Raw genomic sequence first — 27,314 nt, forward strand, 5'->3', positions numbered from 1 at the left:
AATTTCCAAGAGCTGAAAGTAAACAATTAGAATATTTTAACATTTCTCTTACTACATGGAATATTTTCTTTTAACTGCATTGACGTTCTGCGATTTAAACATGTGGGTCACAGTTTTATACATTTCAGTACCCCTTGGTTAAAATCTGATGAGGAGTAGAGGAAACAATGTGTAAAAAGCCTTCAGCACTTTGTCCTGCGCAGACAAAGGCCAAGTAAAAAGCAACAATGCTATCTATGACATTTTATTTTTCTTTGATTTTTTTTCTCTTTTATAATCTTGTTTCAAGTACGGGTCTCCTACATTTTTCCCACGATAGCAAAAGAATAGGAGTTTTGTTGCCGTTTTAGTTTACAATTTATTGGTTTCCCTTCAATGAGCATAACTGGCATGCAAAAACTGTGTGTGATTATCTTCTCCTTTCAGCCAGAGTTTGTGAATATTTTCTTGGGAATCACTCACCTATGACAGCCCACCCCTGCCTCCCTCTAATCTCCTGTTCAGGATGCTGCTTAACCACTTGTGTGGAAGCACAGACCTGAAATTTCATTTTGACATTTCTTTGTGCACCTACACTAAGAGGTGTTGTTTTTGCTAATCAGTTTCACTCCTTTGCTTTCTACTGAGACAAGAAAATGACAAATTTTAATCATTTTGTTTTGATTTGCAAGATTTGTTTTTCCTTAATCAATAAATTGTATTTAAAACTTGTTTTGACAAATGGTATACGTATTTATTGTTTCCTACATAACTTTCCTTGTAAAGCATTATGGAGTCTCTTCTTCAGGTAAAATAAACATTTATTATGTTTGTTAAATGTATCTTTAAGTTTGCTGGAGCATGGTAATTCGTTTTTAAACTCTTTATCATGAAAGTAGGCAAAAAAATAAAAACAAACTAACAGCATCAATTCTAAGAGGACTTTCACAGCAGAATTCAAAATCTCTTAGGAATATATCATTGTATATTTGGCATCTGATATTTATGTAGCAAGAATATTTTGCACTTAAACTATATTTTAAGATAGATGCTTAAAGTTTAATCTTCAATACATTTACTTATTGAATGATTATATTTTTTATGTTTTTTTTTTTCAATTTAAGAATATTGAGAGTTTCTCTTGTTTAATAAAAATCACTCCAGATAAATGAAGGAGAATGTCCCACTCTGCATGTCTGATTTGTTAAAATATTTGGAGTGGTGCCTTATAAGTCTTGCTGCTGCACAGCTCTTTATTTCCACTGAAACAGAAACCCCCTCAGCTTTTCTGTATCTGATAATTGAGTAATTGTGATGTCCTTCTTCAGGGACTGAATTAACATATGTCTCAAGTTATAACCCATTCAAGTTCATCTCTTTAGCTCCTTGAAAGTGACATCATGAGGATGAATAATGTGTGTGACACTACGTGCCTTCCCAGAGCTTTCACCAACAGCCAGGTCTCATTTGAGAGCTTGCTGTACTCTCTGTTAACATGCTTTATGTGCCAGGAAGCATGTTAAACACTGTCAAATGTTATCCTGGCTAGGCAGGTACAGCTTCCGTGTATCACGGTGGCTGCTATTCTGGCTTTCTAGCAAGGAAGACTTAGTTTTGGACTCCAGTTTTCTGATTTCCTAAGTGACCTGTAATAAATGTCTGAAATTCCCCATGATCCCATTTTCTTATCTTTACCATGCAGGAAACAATAGTACTTCCCTCTAGGGGGCACTGAGATAATTAAGGAAATAACACCTATATATTCTTCACATGGAACGCAGAAAACACTCAGTGATAGGTGTAATTATTTCTACACTTAGAGCTCACCTGTTACATTTACTCTCACTCTACCTTTAACGGGTGTTTTCAAATATAATCCAATCTTATCATTCCTAAGCCTTGTACCAAATCCATATTTTCCTCTCCCTTTGTCTTCACATCTTGAACAACAAAGTAATTGTTTAGAGTCAGCAAGAATCATTTTCAATTATTATCGAAAACCATCTTTGATCATTTCTCAGTAGCTGAAGTCATTTCCAAAATCATTACGATAATCAAGTTAGGATAGAAATTGAAGAACCTGACTTGTTTTTTAAAATTTTTGTTATTTACTTGGTTGCGCTCATGGCCTATGATAATGAAGCTTTTGCTCTCCACTCTGGTCAAGGACATTTCTTAGGGATTTACTTCTTTGTATTTGATTTCTAAGCTATAATATAGAACATCTGCTAAACACTAGAAATCCTACTCTTTCAAGAAACTTTTTCAGAAACACCATATTCACTTCATCATCTCCTCCTCTAATTTCTTCACCTACTTGAATTCTACAGAAGTTATAAGTATTTTCTAGAGCTAGAGGAACTGGTGAGCTATTGCTCCATTATTTCCCACATTCATATTTATAGATGTCTGGTAGAGATTTGAGTTGTATATTGTTAAACTAGAAAACTTTTAACTTTTTTTGTTTAGTTTTGGCCTTCTAAGAAGACTAGAATTTACCTTCGGGCCAGACTTTGACTTAGCTTTGGAAAGAACTAATAGAATGGCCTACTTTACATACGCAGGTATATGGTAAAGACACTTCCCACTGATAAGAGGACAAAATTTTATAAATGGACATTTTGGCAAAGATCTGCCCATGTCTTAGCTTATATTGATTGTTAAAATTAGATTTTACCTTTCTTTTATCTATCTCATCTAAAAGTTTATAAAAGAACAGAATAATTCCTTGGCAGTAATGTGGAGTCTATTAATGGGATTACATTTGCTGAATGTATGTAGAATCTCTGATTGAGGCCAAATGGTCAGAGGTTAACTGGAATCCTGAAAACAAAAGTCACCACCATCACTGGGAAAATCCTATGTTAAAACCAAGACGAGGCCACAGAAGAGTGATACTGTTTCAGGCCTAGAGTGCAGTGAATTCCACAATGGGCATACCTTGGGCAAATAGCTGCATGCAGGTGTGTGATTTAATAGAATTATAACAATATAATCATAACCTTTAAGGCCCAGGCAGTTTGACTGTATAATATGTCATCCCATGGGAACACTTTGAGAATACAAATGGATGCTATTAATAATTTCACCCTGGAAATTCAACTGGATTATTGCTGAGAAGAAAGCATCTTCCTTTGCATCAGGAGGAGCAGCTCTAGCCTTGGAAAATCAGTGGAGATCTGCGCCATAGATCAGGTAGACCTTGGACAATAAAGAATGAGCCACTGCAGTCAGCAGTTCACCCTCTGCAGAGGCTGCTGCAAAGAAAACGTATTCATGACAGCTGCAAGCCACCTGGGAAAGAATCAGCCATTCTGCTCAATAGGCATACAGGGACTTGTTTTCTGATACTTTCAAAATAGCAAGTAAGAGTGATCTGATTTTGTAAATCTATGCAATTGAAGCCTAAGACTTAATGGGAGCGAATTGAAACCTGTATTTTTATTCTTGACAAGGTTCTACTTTTCTCTTCTAAGCTCATGTTTTACTTTGGTCCTAAAATTCTCACAATTCCTGCTCTTTTCCATTTATCTAAATCGTATATGTTCTTCCGAACTCTCCCCTAGGAAGCTACTGTATTGAGAGGATACATAATTTCTTTTCTGTAACTAATTATTTTACTTAATTGAATTGAATTATTCCCCTGCTCAGTTATCTAATTATTAACGTAATAGCTGCTCATGAGCATTACTTGATCCAAAAAACTCACTTAATACTCATTCATTCATTAATAAAGATAATTCATGTATTGATAAATAAAATCATAAGAAATAAAAGCATAATCTTTAATATATGAATATGACTATACTTCACAACTTACCAAATAGCAATTAAATAATAATATCTTAAATATATTGATTGCTCCATATAATAACTAAAGATTACTATTTTTTTTTTTGTTTGTTTTGTTTTGTTTTGTTTTGTTTTGAGACGGAGTTTCGCTCTTCTTACCCAGGCTGGAGTGCAGTGGCACAATCTCGGCTCACCACAACCTCCGCCTCCTGGGTTCAGGCAATTCTCCTACCTCAGCCTCCTGAGTAGCTGGGATTACAGGCACGCGCCACCATGCCCGGCTAAAGATTACTATTTAATCCGATCAGTGGAGTCAAAAACTAAAAAATCCTTGACAAGTTATTAGTCCCTGTTTGCACATATCGATAAAAGTACATAGTCATAACAAATACTTCTAAACTGAATGTAAACACAGGCATTCTAAAATATAAAATCATTTTAAAATTTCTTCTCTGATACGCAAAATTTAAAAAATTTACATATGTTTGCAAAATGTTTAGTACATTGTTTATTGTAATAAATATAAGTAAGGTCGATGTTATATAAAACAAGTAAATGTTTAAACCAAGCAAGGAAAAGCAAATAGGGTCTTTTAAATGGGTTTTAAATCTTTCTCCATTATGTATATTCACATTTATTTAATCTTAATTGTGCTACAAGTCTCTATGGACCTGATTTGTTTGTTTACATGATTATATTTGGTTTTGACCTGACTTCCCCAATACATTGTTAACTCTGAATAAACGTATTTCATCTGTGCTTTATAACAGAAATCATTGTAATCTCTACAAAGTGAGCTTAATGAATCCTAGTAATTTCTCAACTTAATGACTATGTATCCGCAATCATATTATACTATTGTTCCAAACACATGGTAACATTTTGATAAGAGAAGGACAGCTTGGAACATGGGCATACTTGTGCTAGGAGATTCTTGGTAAACTAAAAAAAAATTGTAGAAATGAGAATCTGTCTTCCTAGAATATAGATAGATTCCTCCTATGTGATTCTTTTGTGCAAAGGAGTGAAGAGTGCAGTCTGGTAGGTCTAGAGATCTTTCTGTAAGCCCAAATCTCTACATGCCATCCCGAAATATTGCAATTTCTAAACTGGGCAAAACATTGTGGATTGAGGGTAGTATAGCAACATTAATGGCACTTGGTTTAGAATCTACATATATTATCCCACATGTGGATTCAGTAATCTCCACAAAAACCTTATGGTTTCCTTTTTGTGTTTTTCCCACTTTATATATGAGGATATTGAGGCATTAAGTTTATTCCAAGCTAAAAAAGAGCCACAATTCTTCCATTGCACCTGCTGTTATTTTTTTAGAGGACAACCAGCATCTCCTCCTAAGAACTCTTTCAGACACAAGATGGAGTGAGCAGTTTTGCATGTTCACAAATGAAAAGCCTCAGTCTGTGACACAATAATTACATTATGTCACATAATTGTCTTAATAAGGGTCAGCATTTTTTGTTTTCATGAAGAACCAAGTAGTAAGTATTTTAGGTTTTATAAGTTGTACAGTTCAACTTCGCCATCGTAATATAAAAGTAGCATAGACCATATGGAAACAAGCATGTCTGTATTTCCATAAAACTTTATCTACGAAAAGAGGCAGCAGGCCAAACTTAGTCTAAAAGCCATAGTTTGCCAATCGCTTATCTGAATTTGTATTTGAAGGGCTCCTGATAACATTTTTATTTTCCTTTATTGCCCAAAATATTTACCTGGAATTCCCTGATCCTGAAGTAAAGGACAGCATGAGCAGGGACAACCATTAAGCAGAGAAGCAAATTAAAGGATGCTTAGGCACTTGTCACTTGCTGGGGAAAAAAACGTGTGACTGAGATTCTTTATCCAAACTCAGTATCAGAATCTCTTTTCCCTACCGAGGGTCGGCCGGGGGTCAAAAGAATAGATTTATAGAAGGGGGTGAACTCTGTGGAGTCTGTCTATTCAGGTGCAGGGAACCGGAACCAGGGACATAGATTTCTCAGAAATATCTGAAGAGTAAAATGGCTTTCTTCTACCTTTTCCTCCTCCCTATTACTTCCACTTAAACTGTGAACGGACATTGGCTGCTTCAAAATCCACAAAAGTCAGATATTTATACTCATTGAATTAAATGGAAACACATAGAGGGTTTGCGTGATTTCCACGGAGTGCTAATGAAGATCTATTTGCTTAAAGGCAGTGCAGTAGCTGAATATGTCACTGGCATCTCTGTGTTCTCTGGAGAACCAAAAGGTATGCAAGGATTGACGATGAAAGTTGCTCAAAAGGTTTTAATCAAAGGGAAAAATTAATGGGAGAGTTGTGTTTTCAACCATTTCTTATTAGCTGGTTTATTTTCAAAGTTTAGCTATCCTTGTTATCTATCATCTATCTATCTATCTATCTATCTATCTATCTATCTATCATCTATTTATTTTAAAAGCTATACCTCTGGTTATTCAGGCATGGTTTTAAAAGGTACTATTTGAAATGTATTTGTAAAAGTACACATGAATTTGTCCGCAGTATTAATTTCTTGACATTTAAGAATATATTTAGAAATATTTGAAAGTCTTTAATGATACTGCTTAGAGAGAAATCTAGTGTATTTTTGTATACAGATTACTGTGGGTTTTTTTTTTAATCTGTTAAAATAGCCCTATTATTTCCTAAATTTCCCCTTCTTTCAATCTCTTAAGCACTTTCTTAATCTACAAAGAAGGAAGAGCAGAAGGAAAGAAGGTAAAAAAGAGGAAAGAAAAGAAACAAAAAAGGCTGGCTGATTTTACCTAACATATCATCTTTCATCTCATTTTCATTTTTGACTGTAGTTTTTAGTCTTTTAGATGGGTTTTAGATGGGTTCAGAAAATCTTATTCCTTAAATAAAAGACTGCTGCTCCGATTATTTTATATATGTTAAATTATTGTTCCTATGTGCTTCTTTTTTGGTGCTGCATGAGTACATCTGTAGATATAAGAAAAACATTCAGTTTTTTGATTTGTAGACAGCTATGAAGCAAAAGAGAAATTTTCAGAAATTGTCTCTGATTATAATCATGCAATAGATAGATAGATAGATGATAGAATACAAGGAAAACTAACCTTTGACAACAAACTAGATAAGAAATGGTTGAAAACATAACTCTCCCAGTAATTTTTCCCTTTGATTAAAACCTTTTGAGTGACTAGGAAAATATTTAAATATATCTATCATCTATCTATCTATCTATCTATCCTCTATCTACCTACCTATCTATTTTTAAAGCTATGCCACTGGTATGGCTTCAGAAGGTACTATTTGGAATTTATTTGTAAAAGTAGCTAAGTCAACACAACAGAACATAACACAACAAAACACAAGAAAATTCCAATACTACCAATTTTGCCTAAGCTTATAAGTCTACTCAGCAGAGAATTGTTTTTATGGCCTTTAATATATCATTGGAAAATATCATTGCACAATTTTAATGCTCAACACTCCGTAAACAACATCTTTGATTAGTATCTCATATTATTTATGATAGATGGCTGAAAATATCATAAATGCACGTGAATCTTTCCAAACTGGCTCATGTTATTTCAAATTCAATAGCATTGAATACTTGATAAAACTAAAATAAAAGAATTCTGTATAAACTTTCCACTCCTTATTATAGTAAATTATTCTTCATGATAGAAAAAGGAATTCTTACATTTTAATCAAAGAATGAGGTTTTCAGTACAATTTTAGAGAGGTTTACGCCAAACAATTATTCTTATCCAGTGACTGAGAGATAACTTATCTTCTATTATTCAGATAAGAAAATATGTATGTATTCTATAGAGGTTATATTCATCAGAAGATAATTTGTAGAAACCAGCATCACTGAGGGCCAGCAATAGACTTGGGCATCTATTCATATATTCAGTGTCATCCCTTGTATTTGTACTTCTAAGACCAAGATTCAGAATGAAAAAGTATATGATCTCCAGGATGATATGATTTTGTGTTTATGACAAACAAACAAAAAAAACAACAAAGTTTTGCAGGGACATGGATGAAGCTGGAAACCATCATCTTCAGCAAACTAACACAGGAACAGAAAACCAAACACCACATGTTCTCACTCATAAGTGGGGCATTAAACAATGAGAACACATGGACACAGGCAGGGGAACACCATACATTGGGGCCTGTCAGGGGGTCGGGGGCAAGGGGAGGGAGAGCATTAGGACAAAAACCTAATGCATGCTGGGCTTAAAACCTAGATGATGGGTTGATAGGTGCAGCATACCACCATGGCACATGTATACCTATGTGTCAAACCCGCATGTTCAGCACATGCATCCTAGAACTTAAAGTAAAAAATAAATAAAATAAGTAAATGAAGGAGAGAAAGAGAAGGAACCTTACTGACGAAGCAATTCAGTAAGCTGGTAAAGGAAGATATTTAAATGGTTTCTAACATTACTAAGTCACAACACCATGTGGTGATGCTTCAGTAAGTCAGTACTCTATACAAGATTGGAACTCAATTCACTACAGGTTCCTCATGTTACTGCAGGTTTTGTATAGAAGGCCCTATAGACTTTTTATTATTATACTTCAAGTTCTGGGGTACATGTGCAGAACATACAGGTTTGTTACATAGCTACACATGTGCCATGGTGGTTTGCTGCACGTATCAGCCCCTCATCTATATTAGGTATTTCTCCTAATGCTATCCCTCTCCTAGCCCCATACCCCCCTGACAGGCCTTGGTGTGTGATATTCCCCTCCCTGTGTCCATGTGTTCTCATTGTTCAACTCCCACTTTATGAGTGAAAACATGCCGTGCTTGGTTTTCTGTGTGGCACGTATATACCATGGAATACTATGCAGCCAGAAAAAAGGATGATTTCATGTGCTTTGCAGGAACATGGATGAATCTGGAAACTATCATTCTCAGTAAAATTGAGGCATATATTTAATGATGTTTATATAGCAAACAACCTTTAAAAATTAAGACTGTATCTTTTTCCAAAGCAAAGGGCACCCATGCTTCTACCCAGTAAAATAGAAATAATGTCACTCTCCAAAAAAAAGGACCAGAGTTGGCAGAGCTCCTGTCCCATAATGTAAACCACTACATGTACTAGCATCCATCTAGGCCCATATGGTTTGCCCCTATGTTACTTAAAGGCAATGGGAACTGAGTCCATTGTGTTAACCACACTGTGCTGTAGTAAACAAGTTCCTTTTCTCTGATCCGAACATCTCATGTCTTCTTTCAGCATTCATGAAATTGTGGAAGACAAACAGTTCTTGACATTGACATAAAACAAGGAAGTCCAACATCACTCTTTAATAACGAGTATAAGTATGTACTAAAAGTCTCCACTAAGGTGGTTACACTGATATATGTTATGTAGGAAATCTCCTTATGAAACTTCTGTGGGAAATTCCAGAATGAGAAATAATATGCTTCCTTAATAGTAATTTCATATATTACACAGTGTATTGATTAAATGTCAGGGGCAATAAATTACGTCGTGCCTCATGACCAATGGAACATATATAGTTAGTACCTTCTATAACTGTTTTTACTTTTCTCAGAGTCAGGAAAGAGGATTTTTTCTCACATATATGAGCAATGTTTAAATTTTACCAAAAGAATTCATTCATATTTCAAGTACAGGTTTGAGTGGTATAATGTGGCATGTATCATGAATTCAAAGTTGTCTGAAGATGAGAATATTAAATTCGAAATCTTTGTCATTCTGCTCACTCTTGTGCTCTCTATTTTTCTGTGTTATCTGTGGCCTTTTCAGGATTCTTCTCAAACCATCCCACAGGTGCTCATCTCTTATCACCTGGTATAATATACAAGTTGTAGAATTTCAACAATCTTAGCCCACAGAGAGTACTGTCTCCCAAGAAGTCCAACTAATATTCTAGAGAAAAGATTTCGGACACATGCATGTACATACAAACACAGACACACATACATATACACATATTAATTGTACTATGTGGTTGTTGAAAAATGCACTTAAGATAGTCCTGGTGTCAGTATAACTTGTATATGTGACACTATACATTCTTAGTCATATGGATGGACAAATGCTGAAGTGCCTTCATGTGGCTAATTATTATGAGTCCTGGAATTAGAATCAAAGCTTATCCTAGCTTTAAAGTAACTATAGTCAGGCAGACCTCCATAAATAAGAAAGAGATGTGGTTGAAAGAAAAGAAAGGATTGAAAGATTATATATCATGGAATACTACGCAGCCATAAAAAAAGATGCGTAGGGACATGGATGAAACTGGAAACCATCATTCTCAGCAAACTGACACAAGAACAGAAAACCAAACACCTCATGTCGCTCATAAGTGACTGTTGAATAATGAGAACACATGAACACAGACGCAGGGAGGGGAACATCACACACTGGGGCCTGTTAGGGGGTCAGGGGGCTACGGGAGGGATAACAGGGGGTGGGATATTGGGGAGGGATAACATTAAGAGAAATACCTAATGTAGGTGATGGGGGAATGGATGCAGCAAACCACCAAGGCACATGTATATCTATGTTATGAACCTGCATGTTCTGTACATGTATCCCAGAACTAAAAGTATAATATTAAAAAAAAAGAAACATAAGTAGACATAGATTAGAACAGCAGGAGGAGAGAAGAAAAGAAGGAAGAAAAAATAAAATAAACACAGTGCTCAAATCTTAATGTTCTTCATTATTTTTAAAATACTGGTTTTAGTGATTCATATATTTGTTTAAAGATAGTTGAACTTCATTCAAGGTCCTACCAATTCAATTAAAGTAAACACGTTGAGCCTTTATGGCATAGCTCTTATGAAATAACTAGCATATTATGAAACAGCTAGATGCAATAAATACATTGTAAAGGAGAGAAAACTAGCATTCAGTGGACATGGACTATTTACCAGGAACATTAGTATACTGTGTCATTTATTTGCTCAAATTCCATTTTTAAGCAATTTTCCTCTTGAATGTATTGCTGTCTAATCATATTCAAAAGTGACTATTTCAATGATAGCCTCATGTATTGAGAGGCTAAATTCAGGGATATGTTTAAGAATCCAGCTATGCACTTAGATATCAGGCTTACTTAAAAAGGCTTTTAAAAAGATCTGAAATTGTTTCTTCCACTGTTTTGCCACAGAAAAAGCAGGAAGCTAAAGATGATTTACTGAGCAGCAAGGTCAACCTATTTGGCAGCAGAATGAATCAGAAACAAAGCTTTGGTTTAGGACCGTAGAATATACTAAAAAGGTTCTCAGATACATAAGTGAAGCAGGAGTCAAGAGGAGTTTGCATGAGGTTTGAAATAACCAAGCAGTATCAAGGTTGCTTTCTCTTTGCATTTTTAAAACAAAATGTGAGTTTTCCCATTTCTGTCAACTCAGAAGGAGACTATTACCTCTGAATTTCAGCAGTGTAACACATTAGACAGAACTTGAGACACACTTCTATGAAGATTGAGTTGGCATTATGAACCTTGAATCACAAATGAATAGGAATCACTCTGATATTAAAAGCTCAGACTTTAAAAGTAAACTGCACAATGAAAACTCCATTATGGGTTTCTCAAAAACCTACATGACTCGAGAACCAAATAAAAGCACGAGCGATTGAATAAATAAATACATATTGAGGCATGAAAGCTACATTTTAAATATATTAGTATATTTTTGTGATACAATTTGCATTTTTGTTGGGTCCAAATACTCATCCTAATATTAAGTGTGAATTGAGAAGAATTTCCAAATAGACAAATGATTTCTGCAATACAAGTGTTGTAACTATCATGGTACTTCTATTTTTTTGTCTTATTTTTTTTCTAATACAAAATCACATTATACATATAATTACAAAAAAACTGAAATTTTATTGCCACTGCCTTGACCCTACTATGCAACAATCCTGCATGTTCTGCACATGTACCCCAGAACCTAAAGTGCAATAATATATATATACACATATATGTGTGTGTGTGTGTGCGTGTGTGTGTGTGTGTGTGTGTGTATATATATATATATATATATATATATATATAGCATGTTTTTATTGTTAGGTCTTTTTAGATTTTAGTGTTCATAGTTTCATCCTGATTTCTCCTGGATTTTTCGTTTGTAAGTGCCCTTCTCTCGTTCATCGCACAGACCCTATACATACACAATAACAAATCAATTTGATCATCTACGCCTCTTCTCTTTTGGGATTCTTGCTGGTGAGAAATATCATGCATTGCTGATTGGTTCTTCTTCTTTAATACCTTTTAAAATGTTACTTCTCTTGAGTCTTAATAGTAAATCAGTACTTCTTTATTTTAACAGACTAACCGATCACTTTCCCTTTACATCTTACTGGGCCTAGTATATCTGTGACAGTTAATTTTATGTGTCAGTTTTGCTGGTCCAGGGTACCTAGATATTTGGTCAAATATTAATTTAGATGACTCTGTGAAGGTGTTTTTTTTTTTTTTTAATGAGATTAACATTTAAATTGGTGGACTTTGAGTAAAACAGGTTAGATAGGCTTCATTCAATTAGTTGGAAACTCTAATAAAACACACATACTTCTTCCAAGCAAGAAGGTATTTGGCCAGCAGACTGCCTTTGGGTTTGCAACTCTCTCTGGGTTTCCAGCCCGCTGGCTTATACTGCAGTTCAGACCTGCTCCTTCACGAATGCATGAGTCAGTTTCTTAAAATCTCTCTCATATATCAGAAAATGACTCATCCAAATGTGGAGATACAAACACACACACACACACATACACACACACACACACACAGTTGACCATTGAGCAACACAGGTTTGAAGTTCAGGGGTCCACTTATATGTAAATATTTTCAATAAATACAGTCAGCCTTCTGTATTGGTGACTTCTACATCTGCATTCAAATGTGCATCAGAAATAACCTATTCACGGTAGGTGAAACACACATATCTGGAAGATCGACTTTCTGTATCTGCAGGTTCCACAGGACCCACTCCATGACTTGAGTATGCATGGATTATGGTATCTCTGGGGATCCTAGAACCAATTCCCTGTGGATACTGAGGGAGGACTGTGTATCTATATCTCTTTAGATATGAACATATACACACATATATGCACACATATTGTTTCCTGGAGTATTTTGACTAATGTAAATTTTCGAGCAACCATAATTCTAGAGGAACGGAATCTTAAGAATAAATGTTCTTTATTGGTTTTGGGAATTCTGGAAGTGGATCTTTAATATGACTAGATTTAAATACACTATTGACTCTCTTTCCAGTGGTAAAGAGAGCACTGATAGTCCATGATGTAATGGGGCAACAGAGCTATGCAGAATATCACTACTGGATTCTTCTAACCAAAATCTTGCAAGACGCAAGCATCTGATGACCATAATATAATATTTTTGAACATTTTTGTCTAATGATAATAAATACTCATTTAATGAATAAAATGGTCTTGTTGACTCTAACATTACTGTACAAAGTGAAGAAGGAAAAGGATGAACCCAGGGATTTGAATTCCCAGCTCAAGTACCACATAAGTGGCCTGTCAGTTTCTCTGTCTGCCCTGAAAGAGACCCTTATCTCCTGTAGCCACAGAAGTGAGATTGTTGAAAAAAACCTAGACTCTCATTTTGTGAGTGGCTGAATTACAAGAAAAATTGAATTCCTAGCCTACGTGTCTGCTGTTAAAGTGGGCAAAGTAATTGTAAAGAAACGGAACATTGAAAGTTGGAACAAAGATGTGTGCGAAGACCTTGATGAAGCTGGAGACGCTGAGCTCATAATTTCTGAAAAGTCCTCTTCACTCCATCTTGGGAGATTAACCTGGCATTGCCTAAGGAAACTATAATGGCCTTGCCTGATGCTGTTACTTTGCAAGACGGCTGAGTCTTCCCAAGACCCACCTCATCACTCTCTTAGAATCTAGTTGTATAACTAGAACCAAGTCTTTGCATGGCCCTGAAGTTGAGGTGCAAGTGTAACCCACGAGGAGGTGCATTAAATACCGAAATAACTACTTGGGTTTTCTAATTTAGCCAGACAGAAAACTTGAGAGTTGTCCTCTAAGAATTCACTTGAGTCCTATGCATTCAACATGAAAGCAACTGTTGAAGATGAAGAAACTTCAAGGTAAGATTAACGATGAGGACAAACAGAAGATTCTGGACAAGTATAATGAAATTATCAACTGGCTTGATGAGAATCAGACTGCTGAGAAGGAAGAATTTGAACATCAGCAGAAAGAGCTGAAGAAAGTCTGCAACCCCATCATCACCAAGCTGTACCACAGTGCAGGAGGCACGCCAGGAGGAATGCCTGGGGGATTCCCTGGCTCCTCCCTCTGGTGGTGCTTCCTCATGGCCCACCATTGAAGAGGTTGATTAAGCCGACCCATATATAGATGTGGCATTGTTCCACACATGTAAAACATTAAAGGACCTAAATTTGTAACAAATTCTGTGGCAGTTTTAAAAAATTCAGCTGCTGCTATAGTAAGTTACTGGGCATCCTCAATACTTAAATATGGAACATATGCACAGAGGAAGGAAATAACATTGCACTTTATAAACACTGTATTGTCAGTGGAAAAGGCATTGTCTTAAACTGTTTAAAATTGGCATCATAAAAAAAGAGATATGGGGAGTATATGTGGGAATAGATGTATAGGGTATGGGATAATGGCAGAAGAAATACAAAGTTGGATGGGCAGAATTTATTGATAGGGCTCAATAAGCAGAGACTCTGCATTTAAGGTTGCAGCATGGAGAGTTAGAAATAACTTCAGCGGTTTGTTTGTTTGGTTAACTGAAACATGGAACAAAAGTTTGCCCACAGTAAATGAATTTGAAATGTCAAACCTGGGAAACTATAGAAGAAAAAATCAAAGGCCTAGGGAGATTGGTAACGCTTCAGTGGGTTTCTTATTTATACCTATTCATCCACTCTGGGAGGGTCCAGAGGACACAGCTTTCACCATCACGGAGATAACTTGGTTTGTGAGGGGAGCCCCGGCATCCCAGTGATCACTCAGATGTCGAGGCCAGAACTTACAGTGGGAACTGTTGCCACTGAACTGGGAAATGTAAATGCGGTAGGAATCACTGGATCCTGGATGACAGGGGCCTTGTGGCGGCACTCAACGGCCAAGGTAAGGCTGGCATGTTTACCAATGAAAAGCAGTCAAAAGAGCAATCAGAATGCTACTACTTGGGGCGATTCCTGGAGATGGCTAGGGGGTCATCCCACTTCTAGAAATGAAATACGTGGGAAGCCTATTAAATTATTATTTGATCTGTATGAACAGAAAACTTCTAGGTCAGGTACACAAAGTCTAACCTGAATAATAAAAACAGAGAGTCATTGCCCCTTAATCAGTTTCAGACTTGAATCAGTTTATAGACTCAAAATCCCTTGAATGAAGGTGAGGCTGAGATGTTTTGAGAAAGGATCCCAATACACTTACAAAAATTTATGCCATTAATCTTTCAAATTTTTTTTTATTTCCATAGGTTTTTGGGGAACAGGTGGTATTTGGTGACATGAGTAAGTTTTTTAGTGGTGATTTGTGAGATTTTGGTGCATCCATTACCAGAGCAGTATATATACACTAAACTCAATGTGTAGTCTTTTCTCCCTCACCCCCTTCCCATCCTTCACCCCATCCCCAAAGGGACCTATCACTTTTTATCAGGGTGACTGTACTTTGGGGAAAAGGAAATAATCAGACCTTTGGGGGACTACTGGATATTAGCTCTCCACTGACATAAATTCTGAGACTCAAATTGTCACTGGGTTTACCAGTTAGCATAGAGACTTATAGAGGTCAGCTAATCAATGGAGTTCAGCTCAGGTCCATCTCAGTGGAGCCAGTAGCTCCCCAACTCATCCTGTGATTACTTCCATAGTTCCAGAATGTATATTTGTATACGCAGCAGCTGGCAGAATCCCCACACTGGTTCCCTGACCTGGAAGTGAGGACTGTAATTGAGGGAAATTCCAAGTGGAAGTCACTAGAACTCCCTCTAGACAGAACAATAATAAAGCAAAGCAACATGACATTCCTGGAGAAACTGCTGAGACTAGTGCCATCACCAAATATAAAACATGCCGGGTGTTGATTCCCAACTCATCCTTATTCTACTCTCCTATTTGGTCTGTGACTAACACAGATGGATCTTGGGCATGACAGTGGATTATCATAAGCTTAGCCAGGTGGTGACTCCAACTGCAGCTGTTGTACCAGATGTGGGTTCATTGCTTGAGAGAATTAGCACATCCCCTGGTACCTGGCATGATGCTTTGGATAACAGCACATAAATTTTCTCCATTCCTGTTGGTAAAGACCGCCATTAGCAGTTTGCTTCTAGCTGGCAAGGTCAGCAACACAACTTCATTGCTCTGCCTCAGGGGTATTTTCACTATTTAGTCCTATGTCATAATTCACTTCACAGGGATCTTGATTACCTTTTCCTTCACAAGACATCACACAGATCCATTACATGAAAAACATGATGCTGCTTGGATCTACTGAGCAAGAAGCAGCAACTACTCTATGTGTATTTGGTGAAACACTTATTTACAGAGGGTGTGAGATATAAATCTGACAAAAATGTATTGCCATCTACCTCAGTGAAATTTATGGGGGCCTAGTAGTACTGGGCATGTTGAGATGTCCCTGAAAATGTGAAGCATAAGTTCCTGCATGTTGTCCCTCCTACAACCTCACAAAAGAGGCACAACACTTAGTAGATCCCTTTAGATTTTGGAGGTAACATACTTTGCATTTGGGTACATTACTCTGGCCCATTTACTGAGTGATGTGAAATGCTGCTGATTTTGAGTGGGGACCAGAACAAACAGAAGACTCTGACATAGATGCAGTTTGCTTTGTAGACTGTTCTGCTATTTAGGCTATAAGATCCAGCAGGTCCAATGGGGGGCAGTAGTTGAAGTGTCAGTAGCAGATAGGATGCCGTATGGCGTCTTTGGTTGGACTAATTTGGTGAATTACAGCACAGGCCCTTAGGATTTGGGGACAAAGCTTTGCCTCCTCTGTGGATATATTCATAGGATATAAAGTATTTTCCTTCCAAAGATATTCTCCTTTTTAGAAACAGTTACCACCTGCTACTGGGCCTTAGCAAGAACTGAACACTTAATCATGGTACAACAGCTTCCCATGTGATCTGAGCTGCTTATCATGAACCATGTGCTACTTGACCCAGCAAACCATAAAGTTGGGTAGAAGAGCATTACCCTATCATCAAATGAAAGTGGCATATATGAGATCAGGTCTCAGCAGGCCCTGGAGGCAAAAGTAACTGACGTGAAAAGAGACCCAGATGCCCCCATTCCTGCCACATGCTCTTTTCCCTCCTAGCCTCTACCTATGGTCTCATGAGGCCTCATGAAGTGTTCCCTATCAGCTGAGAGAGAAAGAGAAGACTTGTGCCTGTTTTACAGATGGTTCTTCATGATAAGCAGGCGCCACTTGAAATCAGACAGCTGCAGTATTAGAGGCTCTCTGGGACACTCCTGAAAGACGGCGGTGAGGGGAAATCCTCTCAGTGGACAGAACTTTGAGCAGCGCACCTGGTTTTTTATTTTGCATAGAATTAGAAATGGGCAGATGTGAGATTATATATCAGTTTGTGGGCTGTGGCCAAGGATGGTCAGGGACTTGGAAGGGACATGATTGGAACATGAATGACAAAGAATTCTGGGGAAGAGGTACAGGGATGAAACCCTCTGAATGTGCCAAAAACTGTGAAGGTATTTGTGTCCTATGTAAATGTTTACAAAAAGGTAACATCAGCAGAGGAATATATTAATAATCAAGTGGATAAAATAATCTATTCTGTGGATACCAGTCAGCCTCTTCCAGCAGCCACTCCTGTCATCACCCAATGTGCTCATAAATATAGGGGTCACGGTGGCAAGAGACCAACAACACACAAACTTGCACCCACCAAAGCTGACCTGGCTATAGCCACTGCTGAGGGCCTAATATTTCAGCAGCAGAGACCAATAGTGAGTCCCCAATATGGCACCATTCCCCAAGGAAACGAGCCAGCAACCTGCTGGCAGGTTGATTTCACTTGACCACTTTCATCATGGAAGGAGCAGCGTTTTGTTCTTACTGGAACAAATACTCTGGATGCAGATTTTCCTTCCCAGCATGTAATGCTTCTGCCAAAACTACCATCTGTGGACTATAGAATGCCTTATTTACCATTCTGGTCTTCCACACAGCATTGCTTCTAATCATGACACTCACTTCACAGCAAATCAAGCACAGTAATGAACCCACGCTCATGGAACTGACTGGTTTTACCATGTTTTCCACCAGTTCAAAGTAGTTTGCTTGAAAGAAGGGTGGCATAGCCTTGTGAAGCCTCAGTTACAGTGCTATCTAGGTGGCAATCTCTTTCAGGGATGAGGCAAGGCTCTCTAGGGGGCTATAAATGCTCTGAATCAGCATCCAATATATGCCACTGTTTCTTCCATAGCCAGGAATCAATCTCAAGCCAGAATTCCCTGGTCTGGAATTAGGAGGTAGAGATAGGTGTGACACCACTATTACTCCTGGTGACATATCAGCAAAAATGTTGCTTCTTGACCTTATGCTATGCAGGCCAAGAGGTCTTAGTTCCAGAAGAGGGAATATTTCCACCAGGACACAAAACAAGGGTTCAATTCAACTGGAAGTTGAGACTGGGAACTGGAAGTTGAGACTGCCATTCAGCCACTTTGAGTTTCTCATTCCCCTAAATCAACAGGTAAGGAAGGAAATTACTATGCTGTCTGGGGTGATTGATCTTGACTACCAACGGGAAATTGGGTTGTCCCTCCACAATGGATGCAAGAAAAAGTGTATCTGTAATACTGGAGATTCCTTAGGGCACCTCTTGTATTACCTTGCCCTGTGAATAAGTCAATGGAAAACCACAACAAACCAATATGGACAGGACTAGTAATGATCTAGATCAGGCCCTTTAGAAATTAAGGTTGTGTCATCCCACAAGGTAAAGAGTCAGTATCAGCTGAGCTGCTTGCTGATAGCAAGGGAAGTACAAAATGAGTAATGGAAGAAGGTAGTTATAAATACCAGCTATGATACATGACCAGTTGTGGAAAGCAGGGCTACCATCATTACAAGTCGTTCTTCCTTATTTTGTTATAAATATTATATATTTGCTATCTCTTTTTCTTCCCTCTCCTATCCCCTTATCCTGTAACATAAAATGTACTGACTTTATATCACTGTATTTAAGTATTGCTAATTTTACATTTCATTGTAGGACATCAAGGTGATGCATAAACTCAAGGACTTTACATCCTTTTCTGAGAAAAAGGTTTGTGTAGTTTTGTCTGCATGCAAGATAGTTATATTCTGTTAGAAGTATGATCTTGTTATTCTATTTAGAGAATAGAAATGGTTTAAGGAGATGTGGATGGGTGCCAGGTTGACAAAGAATGGACTTATGATATTTGATCAAACATGCTCATGGAAGTTTCTGTGTTCTTTGGATGAGATTAATATTTATGAGTAAAATAGATTAGCCTCTATTATGTGGGTGGGACACATTTAATCAGTTGAAGGCCTTAACTAAACAAAGACTGATGTCACCTGAGCAAGAAGGAGTTCTTCCAGCAGACTGCCTCAGGCTCAGAATGCAACTCTTCCTCAGGTCGTCCAGTTAGAGGCCCTATTGCAGATTTTGAACTTTTGCCTACACAGTTCCGTGAATCAATTTTTTTAAAATAATTTTTTGTTCCATATAAATTTTAACAGTTTTTTTCTAATTCTGTGAAGAATGTCAATGGTAGTTCAATGAGACTAGAACTGGATCTATAAATTACATTGGGCAGCCATAAAAAGAAACAAGATCAGGTCCTTTGCAGGGACATGGAAGGAGCTGGAAGCCATTATCCTCAGCAAACTAACACGGGAACAGAAAACCAAACGCTGCATGATCTCACTTATAAGAGGGAGCTGAACAACACGAACACATGGACACAGGGAGGGGAGCAACACACACTGCGGCCTGTCAGGGATGCAGCGGGAGGGAGAACATCAGGATAAATAGCTAATGTGTGCAGGCTTTAATACATACGTGATGGGTTGATAGGTGTAGCAAATGAGCACGGCATGTTTACCTGTATTAACAAATCTGCAGGTCCTGCACATGTATCCTGTCATTTATAATTAAACGAAAAAATGACAAAATAGTTTGCATTAAATTAAAAATAAATAAAGACTATTTTCTTTTTTTCTATTTATATACATGTCTTGTGAACCCTAACTAGAACGATACCTGTAGGATTAAGTTGAGAATATCAACAGGGCATTCCTCAGTCTCTTTCATCTATGCTTTTGACACATCATCCATCTCTTTTTTCTTTCTTTATGCTTTAGACAAAACCATTAAGACTATTTAGACAAAAGTCACCTCTGGATCACTAGTTACCAAAGCCAACGGAACCTTTTAAGTCATTCTTAAATTTGGCCTGTGGAGTTCAATGTTTGTTGTCATTCCTTGTTCTTAAAACATTTGCCTGGTTTATCTTCCATGACATTATCTGTGCCTCCCGTTTGCCTCTTCCTAATTAGATGTATCTAATTCTTTTTCATCTTCTTTGCAATTAAAAATCAGGGTTCTCTTACATTCTCTGTAACTTTTCCTAGAGTGTATTAACCACTCGTGATTTCTAACTACCGTCTGTATTCCAATTACTCTTTTCTGAACACTAGGTTAATGTATGTAAATATCTATGACAAACTTCATCTGTGTACTTCTAAGTAGCTAAGGGCATAGGATGTCCAACACCAATTATTTCATTTCTTACTTGAGTCCCAATTCTGCAAGGGATACTAATAAAACAGAAGTCAAAAATCTGTGTCATTTTTTATTCTTCCCTTTCTTTTATTCTCTGTATGCAATTAACCACTCATTTCTGCAGATTTTTGCCTTCACAATATTTCTCTAATTTGTCTCATCCTTTACATTGCCATGATCAATGGATCTTGACATTTTTCATTATCTCTTCATCTTTCAAATATTCAACTCTAATTTCCCATTTTCTTTACTATACTTTCTACACAAGTCTATTGTAATTTTTTCCTGCAGGTGCTCTTCCTATCTCTATTCCTGTTTCCCCATCTTCAATGCATCTCTTAATTGGCTGTCTGATTGATTATTCTAGAATTTCAATTCCATTAATATTAAGCCCCAACCAAGGCACTTTATGGGTCTTTACACTTTTAAGAACAAATACTAATCATCTGGGTATGAGAATTGAACCTTTCCACACTTTCTGTATTTATTCACTCCAAGTAGTTGGCTTTACACTCTGACTATACCAAAATATGGCCACCCAGGCTCACCTTGAAGTTTCAAGCCTCGGGGCTTACAAAAACTTTTCCCCATATTACCACTTCTAGAAAAATTAAATCATCCTTCAAGACTCAACTCAGGTGCTTCCTCATTTGTGATGATTTTCTTGAATCCCTCCATATTCTGGTTGTCGTCATAGAACTTTGTTGTTTCCACATTTCATAATAGTGTTTCTATTAGAGCACTTTTAATACAGTATTGAAATTATTGTTAGCATTTAAGAGACTTGCAGGATAATAAACCATGATATTTTCTGGTTCAATGGAGCAAGACCACCTGGCTTAACATGTTAGCTGAAGCATTCACTGGTGTTGGACAATGGGGAAGTTATTTAACTTTTCTGAGCCTCTATTTTCTGATATGCAAAACAGCACTATTAATAAGATCACTCATAGTGCTGTTTTGCAGATATGTAAGTATATGTCTGTGAAGCAATTAAAATGGTGCACAAAGGAAGCACTCAATGAAGTTTAACTTTTATAATTGTAATCTAGAGATCTTCATAGTTATATTTATTGCCACAGGCTTAATACCATCTTATGTTGTAATGCATTCATCATAAAAAATAGGTTAAATAAATGAATGTCTCTGAAACTAGGGTTTATACATGTTTTACTTTTTAATCTTTTTGCCATTTTAAAGAATTTAGATTTAAGAATTGCTGCTAACTGGGACTTATCTGAAATGACAACTCAATTTCCTAAATTATTCTTTGGGGACAAAATTGACAGCATTTCCTGGACACATGGAGGCTATGAAAAACTTAGTACTACACAGACATAGACTTGCAATTATCTATGTTGGTATAAGCATAAATCATGGTGTGTGTATGCACACTTGTGCACATGTATATGTACGTCTGTAATAATGCAGGTGTTTTGCTTGCCATTAGTTTGAACAACTGGTAACATATGAAGTACAAATTTTTGCAGATAAAGTTAATTTATTTCTTAATATACAGTATGAAAACTTATACTTATCTACATAATGTATATTCACAACGTGTATTTGAGGAAAGCTTTCCCTCTGTATACTCTTATGATCTATTTGTATAGAAAGTAAAGTAACTTTTGTTCCAAGTAATAGCACAGTTTGTGTTTTCTTGCTAGGTTATCAACATTAACATCTGCTTCTTTAAATACAATGGCTGTTGAAGCTAATGTCCACTAAGTCACTCAGTTGCCTCTACAGATTTCTACATGAATACATTCTTTTAGATTTGAATGTAAGAAAATCAATTGGTCCCATTTCAGCAAAGTCTCATGATACAAAATCAATGTGCAAAAGTCACAAGCATTCCTATACACCAATAACAGACTTAAGGAGAGCCAAATCAAGAACAAACGGCCATTCACAATTGCTACAGAGAGTATAAAATACCTAGGAATACAACAAACAAAGAATGTAAAGGACCTCTTCAAGGATAACTACAAACCATTGCTCAATGAAATAAGAGAGGACACAAACAGATGGAGAAACAAACATTCCATGCTCGTGGTTAAGAAGAATCAATATCATGAAAATGGTCATATTGCCCAAAGTAATTTATAGATTCAATGCTATCCCCATCAAGCTACCAATGACCTTCTTCACAGAACTGGACAAAAACACCTTAAACTTTATATGGAACCAAAAGAGAGCCCGCATAGCCAAGTCAATTCTAAGCAAAAAGAATAAAGCTGGAGGCATTACGCTACCTGACTTCAAACTATACTACAAGGCTACAGTAATCAAAATAGCATGGTACTGGTACCAAAACAGAGATATAGACAAATGGAACAGAACAGAGGCCTCAGAGGCAAAGCCACACATCTACAACCATCTGATCTTTGACAAACCTCACAAAAACAAGCAATGGGGAAAGGATTCCCTGTTTAATACATGGTGTTGGGAAAACTGGCTAGCCATGTGCAGAAAGCAGAAACTGGACCCCTTCCTGACACCTTATTTTAAAATTAACTCCAGATGGATTAAAGACTTAAACATAAGACATAACACCAGAAAAAAAAAAAACCTAGGAGGAAACCTAGGCAAAACCATTCAGGACATAGGCATAGGCAAGGACTTCATGACTAAAACACCAAAAGCATTGGCAACAAAAGCCAAAATAGACAAATGGGACCTAATTAAACTCCAGAGCTTCTGCACAGCAAAAGAAACAGTCATTAGAATGAATTGGCAACCAACAGAATGGGAAAAAATTTTTGCAATCTACCCATCGGACAAAGGGCTACTATCCAGAATCTACAAAGAACTAAAAGAGATTTACAAGAAAAAAACAAACAAGCCCATTCAAAAGTGGGCAAAGGATATGAATAGACACTTTAGAAAAGAAGACATATATGAGGCCAACAAAAATATGAAAAAATGTTCATCATCACTGGTCATTAGAGAAATGCAAATCAAAACTACATTGAGATACCATCTCATGCCAGTTAGAATGGAGATCATTAAAAAATCTGGAGACAATAAATGCTGGAGAGGATGTGGAGAAATAGGAACACTTTTACACTGTTGGTGGGAGTGTAAATTAGATTAACCATTGTGGAAGACAGTGTGGTGATTCCACAAGGACCTAGAAATAGAAATTCCATTTCAATAGCAATCTCATTACAGGGTATATATCCAAAGTATTATAAATCATTCCATTATAAGGACACATGCACACAAATGTTAATTGAAGCACTGTTTACAATAGCAAAGACTTGGAACCAACCCAAATGCCCATCAGTGATAGACTGGACAGGGAAAATGTGGCACATATACACCATGGAATACTATGCAGTCATAAACAACAATGAGTTCATGTCCTTTATAGGGACATGGATGAACCTGGAAACCATCATTCTCAGCAAACTGACACAGGAACAGAAAATCAAACACTGCATGTTCTCACTCACAGGTGGGTATTGAACAATGAGAACACCTGGACACAGGGAGAGGAGCATCACACACTGGAGTCTGTAGGGGGGAACTAGGGGAGGGACAGCAGGATGTGGGGAGTTGGGGAGGGATAACATGGGGAGAAATGCGAAATGTAGGTGATGAGGAGGAAGGCAGCAAACCACATTGCCATGTATGTACCTATGCAACAATTTTGCATGTTCTTCACATGTACCCCAAAACCTAAAACACAGTAAAATATATATTTAACAAAAAAAGGAAAATCATTTGCTCCCTAAAAATTTGGAGATGACAATGGGAACTCTACAAATTAATGATTTCCATATATGCTCTTTCTACAAAGAATCAGAAAGTCATATTTGAGGCTAAAGATAGCACAGTTGATCTTTGAACAATGCAACTTTGAACTGCAGAGGTTTACTTTATATGGATTTTCTTCCACCTTTGTCACCTCTGAGACAGTGAGACCATCCTTCCTCTCTTCTTCCTCCTCCTCCTCAGCCTATGCAATGTAAAGATGATGAGGATGAAAACCTTTATGATGATCCACTTCCACTTAATGAATAGTAAATGTATTTGCCTTCCTTGTGGTTTTCTTAATAATATTTTCTTTTCTTTAGATTACTTTATTGTATGAATCCAGTATATAATACATATATACATATATAAACATAATATGTTTATGTTATATGTATTATAACATATAATTATGTTTTGATTGACTAGGCTATCAGTAAAACTTTTGGTCAACAGTAGGCTATGAGTAGTTAAGTTTTGGGGGAGTCAAGGTTGCATTTGGATTTTCAACTGTGCTAGGGAGAAGTCAGTTCCCCTAACCCCCAAGTTGTTCAAGGGTGAACTGTAGCCAGTTGAAAATTTTCCTTGGCATTTTGGCACTAGTTCTTTTCCTTAGCTCTGAGTTCTATATTATTTATAATACTTTGCTTTTCTATGAGTAATCTCAAAGTCTTTCTGGAATGAGTGGAAGTATAAATATATTTATATGTTTATGCACACATATATAATAGATTACATTGGTCCCCATGTTATCATATTTCTATTCTCAAATCTAGAAGCATCAAGACAGAGTTAACTAAAATTTAATTAGTTTCCTGGTAGGAAAAAAATCTTGGCAAACATTCTTTCATCTGCATTAGAAATGTACATTGCTTGAGAACCATGGGTGTTCATTACCCATTACCAATGTGGAGCCATGTACCAGTGAAAATAATGCTGATTAAATGTAATAATAGGTTGGATATTAGACTTACTCCTTTTTAATTACATTTATAACTACTAGTTCATCTTTTAAATAAACCAAATGAATTCTACACTGTTATAGCAATTATAAAAGTGGAATTTCAGAGTGTCAGGCAAAAACTTGCATATACAATCCCATGGACTGTTTGGGGAGGTGAAATGCTACAGCTATCTAGGTTTGAATAAAAGTCAGTTTTATTTTTTTAACCTAATTTCAACTTTATTACCTCCAATTCTAGAAATTAAGGTATATGGATCTTCTCTAATTAAAAACTGAGAATTTGTCAGGAAACTCAATATGATGTCTAGCTTCTATCATAAACAGAATTGGGAAAACTGATATCTTTGTTCCAGAGTTTTAGACTGTTACTGTTCCATTTGTCTTAAATTTCAAAATTCCATTCTTATATTAAATAAAAAAACACAAGTGTAGCATAACTACCTGAAATTATCTTACCATAGAAATGTTTTAGTGATTGTTACATTCCATAGTCATATTTGAGGAATTATACAAGGAGAAGCTTTATGCAGTAACCTCAGGGGACTTCCATATTTTGGACTGACTTCCTCAAAATTTTCTGAGACTTCTGCACCTAGGGCTATTTGTGGGCAGAAATGTGATCTGAGAAGGGCATTCTGGTCTGAGCTGGAACTGTTTGGGTCTCAGTGTCCATTGATCATTTGGGGCTCTCTTTGACATTCTACTCAACCTACGGGTTCATAGGTACCCTGTGGATCTTCAGGGACTGAACTATTGTGTTGTCTGAGTGCCACTTGAATACACCCTGACTCCTGGTAGGCAGACTGTCAAGGAGTCAGTTCCTGCTTAATGGCTCTGTGTGTGTGTGTGTGTGTGTGTGTGAGAGAGAGAGAGAGAGAGAGTGTGTATGTGTGTGGGTGTGTGTATTTGTAAGATCTTTGAGATTGGACTACCAGAATTGTACTTATGGACTGATTTGATTTGAGATGACTCAATTTTTAAACATAGATAGGTGCCCTGCAAAAATCGTTTGCCTGGGGCCATATACAGCTTAGTGGAAACTCTGGTTGTATGTTCCCTTTCAACAAAGAGTCTATTTAAAAAGCTTTTCCACTGTATCATTTAATATCCTTTAAATACATTTCCACAAGGCATTTTTTTAAATGTGGTAGAATAATTCAGATCTTAAATGAATAGTCTTCCTTTGACCTAATATGAAAAATCATACAGCCTATTATGTATCTCTCTAGCTTATGTTTTCAGAAACTCAAGGGATTTGCTGCCCAAGATCTTCTATATCCATTTCTAAACATTCTTCCTACTATAGTTTTTCATTTATGCCTTTGGATTTATTTTAAACTCTCCGTAAGCATCTATTTTTTAATTAAAGCCCATGACAACATCTTTAAAAAATTTGAAAATAATTCACAAAATAAAAATAAAATATAATATTTTTGGGGGGAAATTTTTTTGGTGTGATGGACAAGTTATACTGTTCTAGACATGAGTGAAAAATTTTATGAAAAAAATAAGCAGTAAAACATAACTGTGCTGAAACAGATAGTTGTCACCAAGTATTTTGTGAAAAAATTAATTTCCATAAAGTTGCAATAAGATTTTAAAACTGTATGCTCTGTTGATGTGTATATATTTGGGTTCCAAAATTTATTACTTCAGCCATAAATACACTTATAAATATCTGCTGAGCATATAGAAATTATAAAGCTTAAGCAAGCCAAGTCAAATACTTCAGAACCACAATCCAAATGGTGCATCATATTTTAACGGGCAAGAAGAAGGAGCACATTCTTGTCATTAAACAACACCTGGATGACTTTAGATTGTTTAGGCCTGGTGATTCTTCTCTGTGTCTCTTGTTGCTAAACAACTCCAATCTGGCCATGAGCAATAAAATGATATAACTATACTTATACTATACTTCTAACTATGGTTATAATTATACTTAATATCATTTTCACATTTT

At 36.6% G+C, this 27,314-nt stretch overlaps 1 protein-coding gene across 6 annotated transcripts in view; it reads right to left on the reverse strand.

Annotated features, from left to right (window-relative positions):
* The window catches only part of CDH12 (cadherin 12), a 1,114,509-nt gene that overhangs the window by 308,508 nt on the left and 778,687 nt on the right, over nucleotides 1–27,314 (reverse strand). The window lies entirely within an intron of this gene.

The sequence above is a fragment of the Aotus nancymaae genome, unplaced genomic scaffold (assembly GCF_030222135.1).
Source record: "Aotus nancymaae isolate 86718 unplaced genomic scaffold, 86718_ANA_hifiasm-v0.15.2.pri h1tg000014l, whole genome shotgun sequence".
Classification (NCBI taxonomy): Eukaryota; Metazoa; Chordata; class Mammalia; order Primates; family Aotidae; genus Aotus; species Aotus nancymaae.